Below are 16,286 nucleotides of genomic sequence, written 5' to 3'. Positions count from 1 at the left end.
TCTTTTAGTCAGCAACTAAAGGGTTAATACCTGGCCCTGGGTGGGGTGTCATCAAGACCTGGCTCAGGTACCTCCCCTGACATCTCTTCTGATTGGTCAGTGCCTGGACACACTGCTGTTAAATATTTTTCCTATCAGCTCTAAGTGTGACTCTGATTTTAAAGCACACAAATGATTCCCCAAAGATAAAAATCCACATATGGTTACAATTACATCCCATGTATATATTTGAATAAATATATTTTTAAAGTCATGTAGACTTTCATTTCATTTCACGATCGTGTTTTCTCACCATCTTTCTCCTTCCTAAGTCAGCAGCGATGGCGCCTCCTTTCTCAAGGTTGCTTTTGCTACCATAACAATTCTCCAGCTTTCCCAAGGGATTAGCCATGGTGCGATTTACTTTTCAAGAAGGGCCCATTTATCTTCTCCCTGACAAATTTCAACACATGCACAGCTCTAGCATGAACATTTCTGCAGATTAATCCCTCACCCTTCTCAAAGAGAAGAATTATTCTTAAACAATCTATTTCAATACGGAGTTCCTGGTGTGAAGTTAATTTCCACAAACCTTGTGAGCGTGCCACCAAAACACCACCTCAGTTATTCACTGAGAACAACAGAAGCCTTCTGGCTTGGAGTTTTTCATCCTTATTATTTAAATGTAAACAGGAAAGAAAGACAGGTCAAAGCATGCATTTTAAAAAATCAGCATTTCCTGCAAGAACATGGAATGGTTTCTACGTACAACAGTCCATAGTCATTGACTATCAATAAATATTTATTCAGCACCTACTACACAATCACTACAGGGACCTAACATGCCATGAAATGAATGGCGATAGTTTACATATACATGTAATCACACATTATTTGGTTTTGGGGAAAAGCTATGCAAAATTAGCTCTGTGTTTAGATCAGTATGCTAAAGGCCCAAAGAGGTTAATAGTGCTTTATAAAACATGCCCATATTTTGCTGTAAGAAGACATTAACACTTATTTGGAACAGCTGAGAAATATTTAATAAGGAAAATACAGAGTAATATACTCTGGAAAAATTATCAGGCACCACAAATACATGGTGGGGAAAAGCAAGCATGAACAAATAAAATAGAAGAGAGCTAGTTGGCCACAAGCTGAATATGAATCAGCAATTCAGTGCTATTGTGATAAAAGTCAATATGATACCAGCACAAATCAATAGGAGTAGAGTCGGCAAGGCTGAAACATAATTCTTCTTCTCCCCCCACCCCCATTAGTCAGAGGTAAGAAAGTATCCCGTTTGGACGGCACACTGAAAAAACTGTGTGGAACCCAACCACTTTTAGAGAAGAGAGAGCAGATCTAAAGGCATGGAAAATGAATCTGCCAAGGAGAGGTTAACCACTTTTAAAAAGTGGCTCCAGGGTGACTTGAAGGCTGTTTTTAAGTATCTAGAGTTTTTGAGGATAATTCTGACCAATGACTCTGATGATGGAAATTAAGAAAAATATCAGTCTAAAATGAGCCGTACAGCAATTTATGCTAGACATAAGGAAACTCTTACCTGGGCAACAGGACACTAAAATAGCCAAGTAGGTATTGCCCTAAGAAACGGCTTGCCTGATAGCTCTTAATTTTTTTTTATTTTAAGATATTTTTAGAGGCACTCTTTATGAGTTAATCATTCACATGAAGGTTAAGTGGTCCCTCATAGTCTTGTTCAACTATACCATAATTATACACAGACTACAAGACTCACACATCTACATGTTAAGTGAACATTTTATTATAAAATGCCCAGAGTCTAGTGGAACAAGGGCAAGCTGGGAAGAGTTAGAATATATTACACACTATTTCTCAGCAAAGGCACACCACTAATATAAAAGCAGGACATACTCCTTTCCCACAGATACCTACATATTCCCAAACTCCCCACTTCTGTTCCTGACCCGGGCACACAACCGTACAGGACTTGGATAAGAACTAGATCATCTGGCAAATTTGCTGGTGGTCAAGGAGATTCTCTGTGATCTGAGTCAATATGTGGATGCACATTTTTGTTATTGCATAGTAGAAAAATCATACTCTAAATTTGACTAACTTTCTGGCTAACTACTTTTCTATGGTTCAATTTTATAATTTCGTAGATACTAAGACCCCATGGGCCGGGCGAGGTGGCTCACGCCTATAATCCCAGCACTCTGGGAGGCCGAGGAGGGTGGATCCTTTGAGCTCAGGAGTTTGAGACCAGCCTGAGCAAAAGCGAGACCCCATCTCTACTAAAAATAGAAAGAAATTATCTGGACAACTGAAAATATATATAGAAAAAATTAGCCGGACATGGCGGCGCATGCCTATAGTCCCAGCTGCTTGGGAGGCTGAAGCAGAAGGATCGCTTGAGCCCGGGAGTTTGAGGTTGCTGTGAGCTAGGCTGATGCCACGGCACTCTAGCCCAGGCAAGAGAGCCAGACTCTGTCTCAAAAAAAAAAAAAAAAAAAAAAAATTTATATTAAAATGTATTTGTATTTGCCTCTTCCAGAAACCACAGGCCCTCTCAGCCTGAATTCCTTTAAATTATATGTCAGCCTGGGCTTTTCATTTTTTTCCCCACAGAGTAGTATGAAAATATGAATTCTGGCCCCAAATCCTCAGGAGGATGGGCTTGTGAGAATCAATTGTCAGAGCAGACTTTCTTTATATTACCCTAGCCAGGGTCAATATGAGCAAGTATCTCTATTTTCTCTCCCTTGGGGGAAGTAGCGCCAGGTCACTCTCTGAGCACCCTGGTGGTGTTCCTTCTTCAACAGTCTCCACCCAACCTCTTACACTGTTCTAGTCTGGACTTTGCCTCCTGTCCTACCGACACAACTCTAGCTCTAACCTCCAGAGGTCAACAGATGCCTCAGGGCACACTGGTTTCAAAGCTTGATCAACTCCAGTCTCAACTTCTTGTTTCTGGTCTCTAAGGACTTCCCTTACTTTCTATTCAATTTAGCCATGCAGTTAAATTATTTATTCAAAGCTTTATCCAGCATTCTTTAAAGTTCTGTACCAGGAAAATTTCTCCAAATATTTTAGGCCTTCTTAAATTGAACCCCTTAAAATCAAACATTAAAGAAAGGGTATTTAGATGCTAAAAAGTGCTTAAAATGTTGAAAAGCAGAGTAGATATATATTTATATCTATAGGGATGTAGACACTGTATAGATATAGACAAATATGGATATAGATATAGGTATAAATATAAGATATTCACAAGCACACAAAACAGTGCTATCAATTATAAAGGCCATTTTAAAGTTAAGCCAGAATTGCCTAAGATAGGAAGGGTTTTTTTTTCATTTCTAAGAATTTATAAATATGGAGAGGAGAGGGGGAGAAAGAGAGAGAGACAGAGAGAGAAAGAGACAGAGAACTCAGTTACAAAGCCATGCAACAGGGGGTTGGGTTCTAAATAAACTGGTCAACAGACAAACTGAATATTCAGTAAACGCGTGTTAGATGATGTACTTGTTGGTGAATTGACAGTAAGCTGTTCTCTACAGAGGTCTTGTTGCATCTTCCTTCCATATTAACTTTTATCTTAGTTTATTTTTTAAAAAATAAATTTGTACAATTATTCTGGACTGAATGACTTGTGGGCCTGCCCCTTCTTTCTGTTGAATAAAATGTTTTTATTTTCTTCACCAAATACAATAGAGATACTTGGGAAAACCCACAAGGAGATGACTAATAAAAACTGCATTTTATTTTATTTTACTTTTATATATCTGATTATTCCCTAATGATATTTTAACCATATCAGCTAACTTCTATAATATTTCATTTGACGATAGTCTTGTTAGAAATACATGATTGTTATCAACAGTGAACTATTAACTTTCTCCATAACCAGCATCATAAAACAACTGGCCAAGCATCTATTCTGTTCAATGATTCTGGCTCCCTCATTTTTAAAATTGCATTTGAGTAGTCAATGCTGAAAGATGATTGCCCATAAGAGATGCTGAAATCTAAGAATTCACAGTGCAATTGATTCATAAAGCCAAGGTTGCTAATTGGGTAATATTGTGCCTGCCTATGAATTGGCTCTCATAAATTTGACTAAGGTACCTTAGGATATTACATGTGAAGTCTTTCAGCCATAAAGTATATTTCATTTAATTGGACATTGCCTAGCACATTTCATATATTATAGTTTAAACAAAACTATTATACTACCACAAAACTGTTTCTTGAGTCACTTAACCAGCTAGCGCAAAATCCACAGATACAAAACAGAGGTCGTTACAATAGGAAATAAAAAACTGATTAAAATGCCAAAGTTCTGTGCCAAAATGCTTTTTTTTCCTAATGACAATATTAGAGACCTGAAATAATTATTGCATATTTGTTTCAAAGATTTTTAAAAATAGTTTTTCTCTTACCTACACTGGCATAAAGGAAAACTCACTTGTAAGTAACAAACAGAAATTACACACTATTTTAATAGAATATTCTGTTCTCTTTGTGCATTCATTAAATATTGATTTGTACACTCACTTATTTTTTTGTGCCAGAGGAAGCTAAGCACCAACAGCCCATGAATTGGTCACAGATATGGCATTTCCATGTTACCAGGTACTTCTGTAGTTAGTGACTATTCAAAAACTATATGTATCTCCAAATAAGGGGCACTATTAATAGGATACAAATAACTTAATGTAAAAACCAAGAACATACAATATAAATCCACTATATCATATTATGAAATCCTTGAGGGCCAAGACTGTGTTTCCACACAGGGGACATATAATATAAAGGAACCAGTTCCTTTCCAAGAGAAATAGGATTAGGTCCAGATATTTAAAAAATATACTCCTTCCCTCAGTCTCAGCAAACTTTCTGTAACTAAACCGAGACTGAAGAACACCTCAGTAATTTTTTTAAAATGCAAACATCACACACCTATCTTTTAAAAAGTGACTCTAGAATTCTTCTAGCAACAAATCCCAATTAAAAGAGCCTCAATGCCACAGAAATCTTTCCATGAAAAAAAAGAGTTAGCAGGGTCCATTTCTAGTGGCTAGAATTCTGCGTCTTTTTCTACCTTAGAACGCCTCCATGTCTTACCTCTCTTTATTTAGGGTGGGGTATGTGGAGATGGTCAAAGCCATGGGTCTAAGGGCAAATTTAAGACACGTTATTCCTTTCTCACTGAAGACCTGGTCATGAAAGTTTTTAGAATGGTGTTGTGAGAATCTACTCTGAAAATGAAAGAATGTTTATTGAATCTTCAATACTATAATCATGTTTTTTCTATCAGCTCCTCAACAGTGAGGAAGTGACTACGTCTTAAATTCAATGCTTGTGTCCGAATGACTCATGAGTCTGGAGAGTAGAATATCAGTATCTTAAGAACCACTTTTTGAAAGTCTCTCTGAGGCTACCCAAGTGTATTAATAGCCAAGACATGTGCTGGGATACTGTTAAATGAGAATTTAAGGTGAAAAAGACCCTATTTATCTTACTTGAAAAATGATTTTAGAAGACTAGCATTTAGCTTCATTTATTGACTTTTTGAACTTTCTTACAGCTGGTAGACTTCTTGTGCCTAGTTTTGCAATCTTCTGCTCTTTCTTCCAACCTTCTACACACTATATTTTTATAAGATTATTATTTTTCTGAGCTGAGATTGGAAAATGTTTTATTGAGAAGCATTTTCAGTTGCCTACAACTTAGTGAAAAGATACTTATTCTTGTTGTTGAAATTTTGTACTGAAATGATATTTGGAGAAATATTGATTAGTATGAGCATATTTTCAAACTGCTTAAGGTTCACCAGTCAACTTTTAACCTTTCTTTAGGTTGCGCACTAGGTAGTGATTTTTGCTACTACTTCTCCTCATCTTTCCTCTACTTTTTTTCTTTACTAAATTGTTTCACTTACAAAAATAACTTTAAATTTTGCTTAGAGACCCAAAGGAATCTGAAACAACCACAACAAAAACAATCACAGCAAAATGACAAGAAGTGTGTGTAGGTATTTATTTCAAGCATTTCACAGACACTTTTCCATGGTTAACAAATCTACAAATGAACAACGCATGCATAAATTGGGGAATTGAGATTGGTCATTCCTGTGTGTAGAATCTCTGGAAATCCCAGCCACTGTTATCATCATTCATCAAGTGATTTCATTCTCATAATCCCCAAAGAAAATAATTTTAATTTCTACCACTAAAAATATGTTGTACAAAATACATTTGCATGAACAGAATGGACATGTTAGTAACAACATATGAACATTAATCATGTAATTTGCCTTTTACATTTAAACACTACTAATTAAAATATCTGTCATTCACCACTAAGTTACTCATGCCACTCTGGATATAAGGAAAGTAAGATACTCCCCAAATCCAAAAGGATCTAATGTTAATAATACATCCCTGTTCTTAATTTTTCTATCTCAACGATTTCACTTGAGAATCAGAGCAAAAACTGTTTCTAGTGTCTCGGTTACCCTTTGCTGCACAATAAACTACTGCAAAATTTGGTGGATTCAAACAACTCCTCTCCTGGTTTCGCTGGCGCTCGTTCATGTGATTGCACTCAGCTGGAGGGTCAGATGGGCTGGAAGGCCGGAGATGGCCTCACTCACATGTCTGCTACACGGTGCTGGCTGTCAGCTGGGAAGCCTCAGGTCACCTAATGGCTTCTTATCTTCCAGTTAGCAAGTTTCTTCACGTGAAGGTCTCAGGACAGCATTCCAGGAATGCAAAGGCAGAAACTACAAACTCTTTTAAATCCAGGCCTCTGGAATTCACATAATGTCCCTTCTGGCACATTCTATTGGTCAAACGAGTCACATGGTCAGCCCAACTTCAAGGTCTAGAGAAATAGACTCCACTTCTGGATGGGAGGAACAGCAAAGTCATATTTCACAGGGGCCTAGATGCAGGGATTGGAGGAAACAGTGGCCACTAAACATTCTACCACAAATGGTTACAAAGGTCAACTTCGCCGTTCATGGGGCAGGTAGATATCTCATCCCAGGCATTTGAGATGGCAAATGCCCAAGGTCAGTGTGTGTTAAGCATTTGAAAAACACCTTGTATAACACCATAAATATTCCATGCAAATTTCAAGAAGACAGATGACTAATCTAGGGCTGTGGTAAATAATTTTTTTCCTGATCAAACCAAGTACTTAATGTCATCAGCTTCATGCTTCGATTTAGTATTTTCTGTTGGCTGACAGCAACCTTGGTGCCTTGTAAGAAACTTCAGTGGCTCAGAATTCACCAAGAGCTCACCATAGGACTATTGGGCCATCATTTCTAAACTGAACTGTGCTTTAAATATTCTCTTAAGCAAGTACTATATATATGCCAAGAAGGGTGATATGATCCTTAGATGGAAAAAATATATATATATACGAGTGGCAAAATGAAATGGTAGAGATATTCCCTGGGGGCTTTGAGAGAACAGAGGAAAGGAGCCTCATCTCCCCTAATCTGAAAGATAACTCAACTGAAATGATGATTTGTCCACCATAAAGATACATCCTTTCTCTCTGTCACCTTTTCAGTTATATTTTTTTTTAATGTCAGATTATACCCTATTGAAACTACAAGTAAAAGCCTAACTTTTTTTCCAAAAGCAATGCAAACAGAGAAGGTTGGGCAAAATTCAGATACACTTTACGTTATTTAAATTCCTAGACCAGCCTGAGCAAGAGCGAAAACCCGTCTCTACTAAAAATGGAAAGAAATGATCTGGACAGCAAAAAAAAAAAATATATATATATATATATAAAAATTAGCTGGGCATGGTGGCACATGCCTGTAGTCCCAGCTACCCGGGAGGCTGAGGCAGAAGGATTGCTTGAGCCCGGGAGTTTGAGGTTGCTGTGAGCTTGACGCCACGGCACTCTAGCCAGGGCAACAGAGCAAGACTCTGTCTCAAAAAAAAAAAAAAATTCCAGTGACAGCGTCTGCATTCTATAGCATAGTAAGCTTTCACTAGCTATGTCTTGATATATGTAAAGATAGATAAATAACAGAATTAATAGCATTTACTTTGCCTCATTCAAAGATCACCATTATTTGTGCTATAAATAACACTGGTCATTAATACTTGTCTACAAACTGTAAGTACTTTTTAATTATACCTCATTATGGCAAACACCTACAAAACACAGCTTCCTGTGCCTTTCTTTCTAGGTAAAGAATCTCTAGATTACAGAGAAGTTCATTTCCTACACTTATGCATATGTCTTTGTGTACTAAAAGTGGAAGATTTCTTTCCATTTTAAATGTTTCCCTTGCACAATGATCAATTTTTTTGTAAGTGGTGTTTTATCTTTTAATTCATTTTAACTGCTTGAAATGGACCAGCTGCAGAGTGGGAAGTGTGTTGACATTTATCTGAAGTCTTATCTTTATTAAATCACTTGTATTATTACACTGCATAAACAACTTAATAAACACAGCAAATACTTATCTGACTGGAGTCAGTAAGTCTATTGAGCCAGCCAATTTACTCTTAATTTTCTGAAAAAGATAAAACCTCCTGTATCAGTTGAGTCACTGGGGAAATTAAGTCTTCAGTTATCAAATCTGTTACCAACTCTGAAGTACCCCCCATGAGTACTTGGAGAGCTTTTGATTCTTTCTTTTCTATAGACAGACACCCAATGGAACTGTATAGTGAATTTTCTACTCATTCCACCTCACAAATGTAAACACAGTCAGGAATGTTTCTTTTTCCACCCTCCCCCCAATACCCTAATAACTTTCAGTTGTCCTTTGCCACACTAAAGGATATCAATAAATTATTTCATTTTCTTTAAACATTTACATTCACATTCATAATGGAAGAACAATGAGATGGGATCTTCCCAAATTGAAGTCAAATGGAAGGTATAGAATGTTCTCTGTGATCTAAATCTGGGCTATCCAATATGGTAGCCACTAACCACACTAAAATTTAAATTAATTTAAAATTTACTTTAATTAAAAGGAAATGAAATTTAAAATTCTGTTTCTCAGTCACACTACCCACAATTGCAGTGCTCAGTGGCTATTGGATATCATGGAAGTAGAGCATTTCCATCATCACAGGAAGTTCTATGGAACAGTGCTGGTCTAAACACATAGAAAATGACTTCAACAGTCTAAACACCTCCATTTTGTTTCTGTTCTAAGGCTATTACTTCCAAATGTATTTTAAGGTAATTTTTATTGCTTCTGGTTTTTTGTGAGACAGGGTCCTGCTCTGTTACCCAGGCTAGAGTGCAGTGGCATCATCATAGCTCACTGTAACCTCAATTCTCTCGCCTCAGCCTCCTGAGTAGCTGGGACTACAGGTGAATGCCACCACACCCAGCTAATTTTTCTACTCTTTGTAAAGACTGTGTGGGGGTTAGGGTCTCAGGGTCTCACTCTTGCTCAGGTTGGTCTCCAGCTCTTGGTCTCAGGCGATCTTCCCACCTCGGCCTCCCAGAGTGCAAGGGTTACAGGCATGAGCCACCGTGCTGGCCTTATTGCATTTTTTTAATACAAAAAAGTATATTGAAGCCTCTTTTGTCCCTCTCATTAATACAATTTATTTCATCACCTGAGAGAATTGCTGTCATGAAGTGATAAACACCTTTACCAGACATGTTTTAAAAATAGATATTTTTCCTAAATAAAAGTGCATTCATTAAGGAAGAGTAGCATCTTAAAATTTTTATCAATAACAATATTATTAACATTTTTCACTAAAATTTAATTTAGACATTGGTGCGAGTTTATTTTATATCCTCAGGTCATTTTACTGCCACTGCATGAATACCCCCTATTTACTTAGGTGTATTTGATCTTAGGTACATTTTTAAAATATTATCCCTCTCACAAATAGCCTTTGATATGGTTAGGTGATCAGTATAGGAAAAGATAATGGAATAAAAATTATTATTTCATTGGATGAGTAGTTCTTTCTGTCTCTTCTTCCTCCTCACCGCCAAACCCCCAGTACCAAATAAAGCCCCGCAATCAGGTGCTGTTAAACATAAAAGCATCTATGCTTCTCTTCCCCAGATACTGTTTACTTAAGACAGCAAACAACGCAGAGATTAAAGGCATAAGACAATAAAACCTCGCAGCGAAAGGAAAGAATTGATAATGCTATCTCATCATAGTTTTAAGTAACTCTTCTTACACTTAATTTTTACTCTCTGATCTCTCACATGTGGTGGAAGGTGCTTGAATAAACCACCACCAAGATTTGTTCTCCAAATCTCCCTCTTGGAGAACAAGAAAAGGCACATACTTAGTTTTAATGTTCAAATTAGTTGCTTGAGTGCTTGTAGTATCAGGTCAGACTTCGTCTCCTCCCTGTGATTGTACAAGAAGCGGATGAGTATTCTTAGTTCGCAGATGGAAGTGCTGTTCCCGCCATCTCTGAGAGAGAGCTGCACAATCCGCTGTCTTCCTCAGGTCCTGCTCTGCTCCCGGCTGGCTACGTATTTGGCAGCCTTGCTGAAAACAGCCCGTCCACACAATCAGAGGCTGTTCATTTTAAGTTGATTGTATGCCAAGTACTTTCCATATCTTATCTTTTTTAATCCTCATAAACATCCGCAGAGGAATGTACTGTTTGAATCCCCAGTTCACCTGTGACCAAAGCAAAGGTTGGAGAAATGAAGAAATGGGCAAAGATTGTGCAGCTAGGAAGGAACGGCATTAAATTCAAGACATTTGTCTGAAGTCAAGGCTCTCTAAACCACGCCAGTTTATTTAATAAATAGTTATTGCATGAAATATTTTATTAAATGATTCAGAAGAACCAGATTCTAGTTTCAGTTTTCACCAAACTGGCTATGTGAACTTGGCAACACTGTTAATGTTCCCCAGATCTTTCTAGTATTTTATAAAAAAAAAACTTTAACCCCTACAGACCTCCTGTCTCACCTATACAATTGGGGCATTAAGACATATGGTCTCTAAAGCTTCCTCCAAGGTTAAAATTGTGTGAGTTTAAATGACAGCATCATTAACAAGTGTTGATTAAGATACCTTTATTATAATAAGACCTCTATAAAAGATAGATAAAACTCTCTATTCTCAAGGATCCAATAATCTAAAGTAAATGTCCATAAGTGACAAATATAAAAGACCCAATGAACACTGAAACTATAAATAAAAATAAATTACTAGAAAATATAAGCTAAAATTTAACTTTCAGTCAATACATTGACAGATTGCCTTGTTTTTAACAAACCAGACTATAAGCTCCATGAAGGCAAGTGATATTGTTTTGGTTTGCTCCTCTCCGTGTGTACCAAGTGCCTAGAATTGTGACTCGCTTCAAATGATCATTCAATAAGTATTAGTTGAGTGGACACATGAGTACATGGATAGCCTTTATTAAATAAACAGGGTAACAATATCCTTCATATCTTAATGCATTGCCTTTTAGGGTACTATGCAGCCTCTTGGCCAGCAAGAAAAATAGTCAATAAAAATATGAATTACTAATGTCAGTTTATAGAGGTTAAGAGATTGAGTTTTATATCTTATCATTTACATATACAAGGAAGATAAGAATACCCACTTTAATGGGCTCTCGAGAGAGTTTTAGAAGTTGTTTTGTTGCTTTGTTTGTCATTACAAGATCAGATATCTTGTTCTCCCCAGCTTGATCTTGGGAGAAGCTAGTGGATGATTTTGGAGGATTAGAGGAGGAGAGATGCTAAGAGAGCACCTACCTGAGGGAGCTACACAGTACTAAGTTCTATTTCTGTGGAGGCGTTGGGGAGGGCTCTCAGTACCATGAGGTACCTGCAAGGGGGCGTGTCTTCAGGCCATCCTTGGGGATGTGACAATTGTCTTCATCAAAAGTTCTCACCACTGTGGAGTGAGGGCCTGCTTCTGCAGTTTTTCACCTACATTTTTGTGCAGCATCCAGCAAAAAGATTTGTATACCTTCCCTGAGACTGCTGAGCCCAGTACTAACTACGCAGACTACAACCAGCAAGCACCCCCAGCAAAGGACAGGGCATGACAATGTGATGGCTAAAGCCCACACCTCATGTACTGGATGGGACCCACTGATCAGGGAACCCATCTCAGCTACATTAGAGTTTCTAAATCTGAAACACTTCAACAGATAATCTATACTACATGTTTAGAAGAGAAAAAGGAACCAAAACTATAGAAACTCTACACGTCCATTCATCACAGGTTGACATTAACTATATTATTAAGCAAAAATTTCTATCACCAAAAAAAATGAAAACAGCAAAATAGAATGATGGTGAGTGTTTATACTAAATTATTTATTTGCTTTTATGGCTAGTTGTAGTCAACATTTTTTAAAATCCTGACACTGTTTGGAAAATGTTTAGAGAACATAGAGAAACAACAACTTGACGTAGAGAAATACCTTCAGAATCTCTGTCCATTTCCACATTTTATGAATTGAGAAACTGAGGTCTAAGGAGGTTAACTAACTTGTGGTAAGGTCAGGAACTAAATTCTCCTTTTCATTGTATACTTGGCCACTTCTCTGGCAAGGAGTTCATCTATTGTCCAAGAAACAGGGGTGCATAATCATCCAAAGAGCTCAAAAATTTCTGACTGTGAGTTGTATTTTGATTCTCTTTGAACTCATCAAGCCATCTGTATTTTTTATATTAATAACATGCATAAACGTGAGAGAGAAAAAGCAATGACTGCTCTATTTCCAGAGTGCATGGTACTTGGCCATTAGGCATGTTTAAAAATTCTGTGTTGCTTTGATTACAGTTATACATAATTTTTTAAAAGTCTTTGCATATAGAAAATTGGATCCAGGAAAATTTTGATACTTTTAAATAGGGGACTAATATGACTATTTATTAGAATCACCCGAGTATGACCCAAAACACTTTAAAAAGGCTTTTTAAAGTAGCACTCACTGCCAAGTAAGTTTTAAGGGATGATGTCCTTAAAGCAGTTCAACACCTCAAAAGAAAATTAAGAAATGGGTGAAGGAAGTCCCTTGTCTCAATTCCCATTAAATAAAACTCTAGCTATAATTATAATCATTTTTCAGACAGATAAAAATCAATTAACTTACCTCCATCAGAATTAAATGTGTGGGCGCAGGAAGCATCAGGCCTGGGGTGGGATTATGAAATTCCAGCAATAATATCCTGTAGGATATAGGATATAACTACTAGGATATAACTCCTAGTAGTCTCTTCTCAGTTCTTGGTGTGCTCTTGGCTGGAGAATGACCAGACACACCAAAGTAAGGCAAGCACAAGGTGAAGTTTATTGAGTAAAGTAAGATACATTTGCCATAGACAGCAAACAGACCTCCTGTTGTAACAAGATGTCCCCAATAACGGTCCAGGGTTCTGTTTTATATTGCTTAGGCTGGGCCCTCATTGTGGTTCAAACATCACCATCAAACCACTTTGACGGACAGTCGGGAGTTACATAACCTGAGTCATACTGCACATGTGGCTCTCCCATGAGCCTCTCTGAAAGCCCATAAGGGGGGTGACCCACAATGTAGATTTTAAGCTAATGACATGATAATTAGCCTTAGGTTGTTCTAGGTCACCTTCCAGATCCTATTGTGCCTGTGCTGCTTGGCCCTGGGCTAGGGAATTACTCTGCATTCTTTTGCAGTTGGCTGCTAAATTCTGATTGGTGGATTGGCAGGGTGTTCTCTCTTCTCCCATGTGTGACAATTGCTCGGGGCAGCTGCCTTTGTTCCCAGGAAGCCAGAGGTTCCTCAATGTGTACCTAACACTAACATATCTAGCTCAGTGGCCTCAGGCAAGTTATGCCATTTCTCTAAGGTTCAGTTTCTTCTACTGTAAAATGAGAGTAATTATAGTAACTTCCTTTTAGGATTAGTGTAAAGATTACAGTAGTCATTTGTAACTGCAATAGATTGAATTGTGTGCTCCCCTTCCCCCCAAAAATATGTTAAAGTCCTAAATCCTGGTACTTGTGAATGTGACCTAATTTGGAAAAATAGGGTCTTTGCAGATATAATCAAAGTAAAATAAATCATGCTGAATTAGCGTGAGCCCTGATCCAACATGACTTACAAGAAGAGGAGAAGACACACACAGGGAAGAACACTGTGTGAAAATGCACACAGACGCTAGAGTGACACTGCAAAGCCAAGGAATGCTGAGGCTATCGGAAGCTGGAAGAGACAAGGAAGGGTCCTTCCTTAGAGGATTTGGAGGAAACTTGGTCCTGATTTTGGTCTTTAAGCATCCAGAACTATGAAAAAGTAGAGTTTTGTTGTTTTATGCTATCAAATTTGTGGCATCTGGTTACAGCAGTCCTAGAAAACTAATACAGTAAGGTTTTAACATAGACCTTGGCACATGGTAAGAGCTCAGTCTATTATCATCATCATCTTCATTATTATTACTACTACTCAAGAGTGATGTGATAACAAGCTGTCAATAGGAAAATAAAAATGATACATGTTTTCTTTGTACAGGAAGGGATAAATTATACTTTAGGCTATAGGTATCCTACATCTTATTTTGTATTTTGACAATTGTATAAGCTTCAGGTCCCACAAAACCGTGGTCCACTCCTGTCTCCGACAGTTTGAAATTTCTGACTTTGGGTCTTCCTGTTTCCAGCAAAAGCCAGGGCAAGCTGCCTTCACTGTGCTTTCAGGAGCTGTGGAATCTTGTGGCCCCAGCCTTGCCCTTGCTGTCTCTCATGAAGACACAGCTCTGTAATCACCACCCAGTACTGCGGGTAGGAGCTAAAACTCCCTGCGTGGTGTCCTGAGTCTCATGAACTTACCTTACTGACTCCTGTGAGGAGTGAAGTAAAAGGTCCCATAGATGTCACCTCTTCAGCCTCCAGGGCTCTTAAGACTTGTCCCATTCCATCAAGGCAGTATACTGTGTCTATGACATGGTAGCAAGGACTGGAGAATCCCTTCTGGGCCATTTATTCCCAGAAAATCTATTTCTAGCCCATTCTCAAATCCTCATGGCTGCCACACCCCCAAAATTACCAATGGCTGCTCTACAAGAAGTGCTCGATTCCATAGTTGTGTGGAAAAGTCACACAACTGTTGGCAGCTGCAAGTCCTCAGCTTAACAAACTGCTCCCCCTTCAGAGTACCTTGAAACATGGAAAATAGAGAAAAACCCTTCAGAATTAAGGAAATGGATGTAGGTTCTTCAGACTATTGGTTCCTCACAGGCTCTCAAGGGGATGATTCTTTTGTTTAAAAAAAAAGGGTTAGGCCAGGCGAGGTGGCTCACGCCTGTAATCCTAGCACTCTGGGAGACTGAGGCAGGTGGATCGCTCGAGGTCAGGAGTTCGAGATCAGCCTGAGCAAGAGCGAGACCCCGTCTCTACTAAAAATAGAAATAAATTATATGGCCAACTAAAAATCTATATAGAAAAAATTAGCCAGGCATAGTGGCACATGCCTGTAGTCCCAGCTACTTGGGAGGCTGAGGCAGTAGGATCACTTAAGCCCAGGAGTCTGAGGTTGCTGTGAGCTAGGCTGACGCCATGGCACTCACTCTAGCCCGGGCAACAAAGTGAGACTCTGTCTCAAAAAAAAAAAAAAAAAAGGTTAAATTTATATTTTTATAAATTGGGTTTTCTTAAAGCAGGTTGCATCACCCAGCAGCTGTGAGAAGAAATTCATGAGTTTCTATCTAGCTTTTTCCACTTATTAAGGAAGCACACATAGGTGCTGTTAAAAATATCTAATGAGGCATTTGGGAGCCAATTGTTAAGTCTTTATTCCTTTACTTTTCACAATTTAGCATTGCACAAGCCAGTAACCTTAAGTTGGGGGGATTAAGCCACATTTGGATGCAGTATTCCAAAGAGATTCCCGCCAATCAGCTTTGCTCACCATTAAAGAGGTTGCACCTTTACCACATGGTTCCCAGGGAAACTCCGTATGGGGAATGCAGTGCTTTCCTGGACACATTCTGCAAAAATCAGAGAATCCTTGGAAACGGCTAAATCACCTCTTGACCGATACCTTTCCGCTAAGGAGGTGAAAATCTATTTTACCGCGTCACATTCTAGGGCTGGAGGCAGAGATGGGGCGAAGAAAAAGTTACAGGAAAGTACTGCACTGGAAAGCTTTGGGGTCAAAGAAAAGGAACACACAACGGATTGGAATAGTATCTATGTTCATCCCAGTCCCTTCTTATTCTACCACCTCCACAATGAAACTCCACATTTATCTCACAGGCGGAACTTCCTTTTACTGCAAAGGGATTTCCACCTTTTCCGGGAATGAAAAGGGACAAGGCAGTGAGCCACAGTTGCT

This window comes from Lemur catta, chromosome 11 (assembly GCF_020740605.2).
Source record: "Lemur catta isolate mLemCat1 chromosome 11, mLemCat1.pri, whole genome shotgun sequence".
Lineage (NCBI taxonomy): Eukaryota > Metazoa > Chordata > Mammalia > Primates > Lemuridae > Lemur > Lemur catta.
This window is presented reverse-complemented; position numbering follows the sequence as displayed.